At 47.5% G+C, this 6,524-nt stretch overlaps 1 long non-coding RNA gene and 1 other non-coding gene across 2 annotated transcripts; both read left to right on the top strand.

Annotated features, from left to right (window-relative positions):
- Positions 1-966: 966 nt before the first annotated feature.
- On the top strand, positions 967-1,040 carry TRNAV-UAC. The gene has a single exon. It is a non-coding gene; the product is annotated as a tRNA-Val (tRNA).
- Positions 1,041-1,652: 612 nt separating this feature from the next.
- On the top strand, positions 1,653-6,321 carry LOC118603852. The gene is made up of 2 exons (XR_004951363.1): positions 1,653-1,883; positions 4,194-6,321. It is a non-coding gene; the product is annotated as an uncharacterized LOC118603852 (long non-coding RNA).
- The last annotated feature ends 203 nt before the right edge of the window (positions 6,322-6,524 follow it).

Below are 6,524 nucleotides of genomic sequence, written 5' to 3'. Positions count from 1 at the left end.
CCTCCAGATATCAGTTAACCTCCTCCTAGAACCTCAGTTTCTTTCTTACGTATAAGATGGTGTGTTGAATGAGAGTCCTCCTTCAATTAGTTCCCCACTAGGAATACGTCTGCTAACGTTTGGGGGCCGGTGCTAGTATGTTAATGTTACTTCAGAGAACACGGCTGCATGTCTTGTACATAAACGCTAGAATATGCTGCAGTTCATAGGAAATGAAATGCAGCCATTTAATCCTGCCCTTTTGCTCGTGAGTAGTTTTCACTCACCTCTCTTTCCGGCAGCGACTTACACCTGGTTCATCCCCTACTCCATCCCATAGTTTGCTGTGAGTGGTAGAGAAGGAGGTCATTGTCAAGCTCTTATCTCTGGTGCTGAACACATTTCATCCTACTCAACACCCTCTCCATCAAATTGCCAAACCTCTTGCCCAGGGTGTGTGCTCCTACTTTGAAATGAGACCTTTCTGTGCCCAGGAAGACAGCGGCTCCATAACAATGCTCTTTAGGACTCTCTAACCTTAATTTATCTTATCTTCCCTCTCGGTTGAACTGCCTGCATTGTTCCCTGCTCCTTCCCTGGACCAGTTCACCAGCGACTTTCCTCTTTGCTTAGATCCACCATGCTGAGCCCTCCACTGGCTCCTTGACAAGAACTTTGGCTTAGAAAGCTTTCTTTCAGTATCAAAGTCCTATTATTGCTGCCTCTTGCCAACAGTCACAGGAGGGAGCCATCTTGCAATCAGATGCTCAGCCCCAAGCAAACCCAGGCCAACGTCTTTCTGTAACCTCATGAGAGACTCTGAGCCAGAACTACCCAGTTAAATCAGTCTTAGATCCCTGACCCACCGGAACTATAGGAGATAAGAAAGGTTTGTTGCGTTAAGACATTTAGTATTAGGATAATTTGTTACTTAGCAATAAAAAACCTATATATTAGTGAAATTTTTAAGAGACTAGATCTTGGGGTGGCTCCATAGTGTAGTGGTTAGCACATCTGCTTTACATGCAGAAGGTCCTGGGTTCATGCCCCAGGTGGAGCCATGGACCATACACCCATGCGCCAGGCCCCGCCCCCTGGGGAAGCCCGGCTGGCGACCAGCCCTGGCTCAGCCCAGGGCTGGAATCTCTCCCAGGAATGTGTGGGAGGAGAGCCCCACCTTCAGGGATCCAGTTCTTAAAGGGGAAATAACAACATCCATAGATAAGGGGTGGAAGGGGGAGGAATTAAAGAGGGGGGCGGGAAAAAAGACAAGATCTTGGCTCTTGCCTGTTGCCTAAGAATATTATTGATAATACTAATTCTTTCAGCAGGGTATGAAACATTTCCATTAGGCAGATGGCCAGATACTCAGAGTGTGAGCCAGAAAGGATTTGGGGTGGGGTGGAATAGTAAAGTTGGTGCTCTTTTCTGTAAGGCTAAACGTCATAGCCATGGTCTAGTGAGTCTTTCCGAGAAGCTGGCAGACCACCAAAGGTGCTGATAGGCTCCTGCTCTCCCCCCCCACCTCGTACTTCCCCCTGTCCTTACCGCTCCTCACACCACCAGCTGAAGACCAATCATATTGCAACAGGTACCCTTTGCCTGCCCCCCTTTGTTCTTGCTGTATAAATATGCTTGTTATCCGAAAATAAAATTTGAGGCTTGATCAGAACACTGTCTTGCCTCCGCTCCTTTTTCTCCGCCCGTTTTTCTTTACAGGCTGGGTCTTCCTCGCCCCCACGAATAACAAGTCCCGCGGGTCGGGACAAGTGGCACCCAACGTGGGGCTCGAGGCACAGACCCTCGCCGAGACGGACCCCTGGATAGACCCCTGACGCCCGGGCCCCCCATTACTTTGAAGTTTGAGGACTGCTTTCACCGCTCATGAGAGTTTCTCGTCCTTGGTAAGTACCCCCTCGTCCGTCTCCGAGAAATGGGCCACAAATTGTCAAAGGAAGCGGTCTTTATAAGAGATCTTAAGGAATCCCTTAGAGAAAGAGGAGTTCGAGTTAAGAAAAAAGGATCTTGTAGAGTTTTTTATATTTGTTGATGAGGTTTGTCCATGGTTCATAGTCAACGGGCCAGAAATACACTGCAAAAAATGGCAGAAGGTAGGGAGAGATCTAAATGATAAATTACATCGAGAGGGACCTGATGCCGTCCCTGCTACTGTTTTTTCGTATTGGGGACTTATTAGAGACATAGTAGAGGCAGCGTCAGATGACCCAGATAAACAACAACTATTGTCGGTTGCTGAGTACTGCCTCCGGCCTTTACCTCGGGCGACTTCAGTCGCCTCCATCCCCGCTGAAAAACCCCCCTCTAAGTCTCCCTCGGTGATAATAAACATGACCGATCATTCACCGATCACCCCCACGGGTTGTTTGTACCCCCCTCTCCCCAAAGAACACCCCCCTTCGGAGGCCCAAATGACACTTCCTATGATTGCTAAAGATCCGGGGGATACTCCCCTGGACCCCGGAGATGCAGCCATCTTAGAGGATGAGGCTGCACGACATCATAACCCAGACTGGCCTTCAGCGCCCCTACAGAGGCCCCCTCCATATGTCTCCCAGTCCTGTACCCTCGCCCTCCTGCCCCCTATGCTTTCACCCTCTACGCTCTCTGAAGCTGAAAAGAGGCTCTCAACTCAGATAATAAAGGTAAAACAAATTTTAAAAATGTCCGCTGAGCTAACTTCCCTACAAGCTACCCTTCAAAATACAGTCTTTGACCCTCCCTCAAAACCTTCTAAAAAGATAACTAATAAAACACCCAAAAGTAAAAATTTAACCTTTCCCGTCCTTACTCGGTCCACTCGCGCTAGTCCTCCCCCTACTTCCACCTCAGAGGCCACCTCAGAAGCCCCCGCTACGGACTCAGAGGACGACAATGAAAATGCCCAAGAAAACGAAAGTGAGGATGAGGAACAGCCCGCCCCTACTACTAAACACAGGGAATTTCATAAGTTACAGTTTAAAAATTTAAAAGAACTAAACATGGCTGTTAAAACATATGGGCCTAATGCTCCTTACACCCTGTCCGTTTTAGAAACCCTGTCTCGTGGTGGTCAACTTCTCCCTAGTGAATGGTTCCGCATTGTTCAGGCCGTGCTTACCCGTGGACAGTTTCTAACATGGAGGGCAGACTTTTTAGAATGCTGCCAGTCCACGGCGGTCATTAATTTAAGAGACCCCTGTTCCCCCTCTGCAACTTGGACCTTTGAAAAACTTGCCGGACAGGGAAAATATACAGCTGAAGCTAAACAAAGGCGCTTCCCATCTGCCCTCTTGTCACAAACTACAAGTGCTGCCCTTGGCGCTTGGCGAGCACTTCCCATCACAGGAGCAGCCACCACCCCATTAACAAAAATTATTCAAGGACCCCAAGAAGATTATAGTGAGTTTGTCAGCAGACTTTTAGAGGCAGCTGAGAGAACGCTGGGAGGTGAGGCATCCAATGATAGATTAGTCAAACAATTGGCCTATGAAAATGCTAACGCCTCTTGTCCAGCAGTTCTCCGCGGTAAAACTAGAGATAAAACCCTTGATGAGATGCTCCGTATGTGTCGCAATGTAGATCCATTTACATCTAAAATGTCTCAGGCTATGCACCTTGCCTTGGACCCGCTTACATCCAAAGTGTCCCAGGCTGTACATCTTGCCGTAGGGGCTGCCATTCAGACTACCCCCCAACCCAAAATTCTTAAGACAGACAACGGCCCTGGCTATAGTAGCACTGGCTTTAAACAGTTTTGTGCCCAGTTAGGCATCAAACATATCACAGGTACCCCCTATAATCCCCAGGGACAAGGTATTGTTGAAAGAGCACATCAAACTCTTAAAAATATGCTCTTTAAATTACAGTCTGGGGGAGAAGTCATATACAATAAAACAGGTAACTCTAAAACACTGTTAAATCATGCATTGTTTGTCCTAAATTTTTTAACGTTAGATGCCACAGGCAAGTCTGCTGCCGACCGCCTTTGGCATCCGTCTACAGCTACTGATTATGCACAGGCCATGTGGAGAGACCCCCTCTCCAACAAATGGCAAGGCCCTGACCCCATCCTCATCTGGGGAAAAGGACATGCTTGCGTCTATGACACCCAAGCACAAAATGCTAGATGGCTTCCGGACCGATTAATCAAACTTTATAACCTACCCAGGGATCCAAAACCCTGAGAATCCTGTTCACCATGTGTTCTTTTGCAGAAAGTTACCGGAGGATCACAAGAAAAAATATGAACTGCCGCGATTGGTCCCCCGCCACTCTTGTCCTTGCCGTAGCTTCCTCCTCATCCTGAATCTGACCCTGCTTTGTGTCGACCCAGCAATCCCCCTCAAATGCAGGTTGGCCCTGCTACTAGGTAATTTAACCTTTTTAGGGGTCTGCACACTCTGCACCTGCATTTAACCAGGTCAATCACACCCAACAGAAAGAGGTACTTCCTAGTCCCAAAAGCCTACAAGCCTTTCACAGTCTTAACGATATGTTCCTACTTTTACTTTGTATACTGCTGCCCTCGAATTTAGCCCATCAAATATTTAATTACACCTGGCAGATTATTAATGAAGCAGGCGATGTCGCCTTTTCTGCCTCCTCACTGGCGGCTACCACACCTTGGAATTCACTCACCCCAGACCTCTGTCGCCTAGCCGCAGGGGCGTCCCCAGGTTGGGGACTGCCAGATACATACCTTCCCCTCTCTGAGGCGCCCCAAGCTCCTAGTGCTAATGACCAATTTTATGCCCCTGCGGGATGTAATTCAGCCCTAAGGAGAACTCGCCTTAGGGAGTCCGACTTTTATGTCTGTCCAGGTGGACACAGAGATAGGGCCCTTAATTACAGGTGTGGCTATAAAGAATCCTTTTTCTGTGCCTCTTGGGGCTGTGAGACTACAGGTGACGCCTACTGGCATCCTAGCTCCACTTGGGATTATATTTTTATAAAAAAAGGATGGCATAACTCTAAACGTAATGACACCTCCACAGTTACAACAGAATGCCAAAAAAGTCATCAGACAAAAGGATGGTGCACCCCTCTTATTATTACATTTACTGAGGCCGGAAAAAAGGCCCCCCTTGAAGGATGGTTGAGAGGGCACGAATGGGGTCTACGGATTCACGTGAGTGGGACGGACTCGGGCCTCACGTTTAAGGTTAGGCTAACCAAAAAAAATACCCAATACGGAAAATAAAATTATCCTAGGGCAGAATAAAGCCCTGTATCCTGCTCCCCCTCGTCCCCGAAGTTCTCCCATACCCACTTATAATAGTTACAGCTCTCCTTTTACCCAACACACTCCATTCCAAGCCTTCCTACCCCCTGCCGGGCCTTCCACGGATAGCACCCTAATGTCTTTAGCAAATGCCACAGCCTTATCTCTTACAAATTCATCTTATGAAACCTGTTGGATTTGTTTTTCACCTGTCCCCCCTTTTTATGAGGGCATCGCAATTATAACTCAAGAAATCATTTATACTAATGACTCGGGCCTCACGCGCTGGATAGGCCTTCCCCAGGCACAGGTCTCTCCTGGGCAAACGCTATCTCAGTTGTCTGGAATTGGCGTTTGTGTTCATGGCTCCGACTTGCTCCTCCCCCCTGAACTAAGTCCTATTTGTAATTCCTCTCTTGCACCTAATACTTCCTATCAATTCATGGTAGCCCCTAATGGAACCTATTTTGCTTGCTCATTTGGAATAACACCCTTATCGTCCCTCTGTTATTAACGCAAAATCATGAATATTGTGTGGTAGTTATGCTAGTACTCCGAATCTCTATTCGTCCCCCCACAGACTTAATTCCTTTTTATTCTATTCCCCGCGCTCAAAAAGAGAACCTGTAACAGCAATCACCCTTGCTGTCCTTCTTGGCCTGGGAGCCACCGGTGCAGGGACAAGTATAGCCTCTATTGTATCCACAAGACAACAATTATTTACTCTTAGTCTGGCAATAGATAAAGATATCCAGGCCTTACAAGAAGGTCTCAACAACCTGAAAGAGTCTCTGGTGTCCCTCTCAGAAGTAGTATTACAAAATCGCAGAGGCCTTGACCTTTTATTCCTTAAGGATGGGGGACTGTGTGCCGCCCTTAAAGAGGAGTGCTGTTTTTATAAAGACAGGACAGGATTAGTCCAAGACAGCATAGACAAAGTCAAAAAAAGCTTAGAAGCCAGACAGAAACAGAGAGAAAAGGATGAATCTTGGTACAAAAACTGGTTCTCTACCTCTCCTTTGTTTTCCACCTTACTACCCAGTTTGTTAGGGCCCCTGGTTGGCTTGCTGCTTCTTTTAACCTTTGGGCCCTGGGCTTTCAGACGCATAACAGATCTTGTTGAAAAACAAGTAGACGCTTTGCTGCAAAAATCTCTCACAGTTTACTATCACCGCCTTAACGTCGAAGAGCCCCCTGAAGACCCCAGCACCGCCCTCCACTTTTCCACCCTCATTGAAGATATTCACAAACCTTGGTATTCCAGACTCGGGTGGCGATAAAACGCTCCCTCCCTACGGGGAACGACATAAGAGACAGAGGAATG

Source organism: Rousettus aegyptiacus, unplaced genomic scaffold (assembly GCF_014176215.1).
Source record: "Rousettus aegyptiacus isolate mRouAeg1 unplaced genomic scaffold, mRouAeg1.p scaffold_m13_p_1, whole genome shotgun sequence".
Classification (NCBI taxonomy): Eukaryota; Metazoa; Chordata; class Mammalia; order Chiroptera; family Pteropodidae; genus Rousettus; species Rousettus aegyptiacus.
The sequence above is the reverse complement of the archived record's forward strand: the minus strand, read 5'-3'. Positions and strand labels throughout refer to the sequence as shown.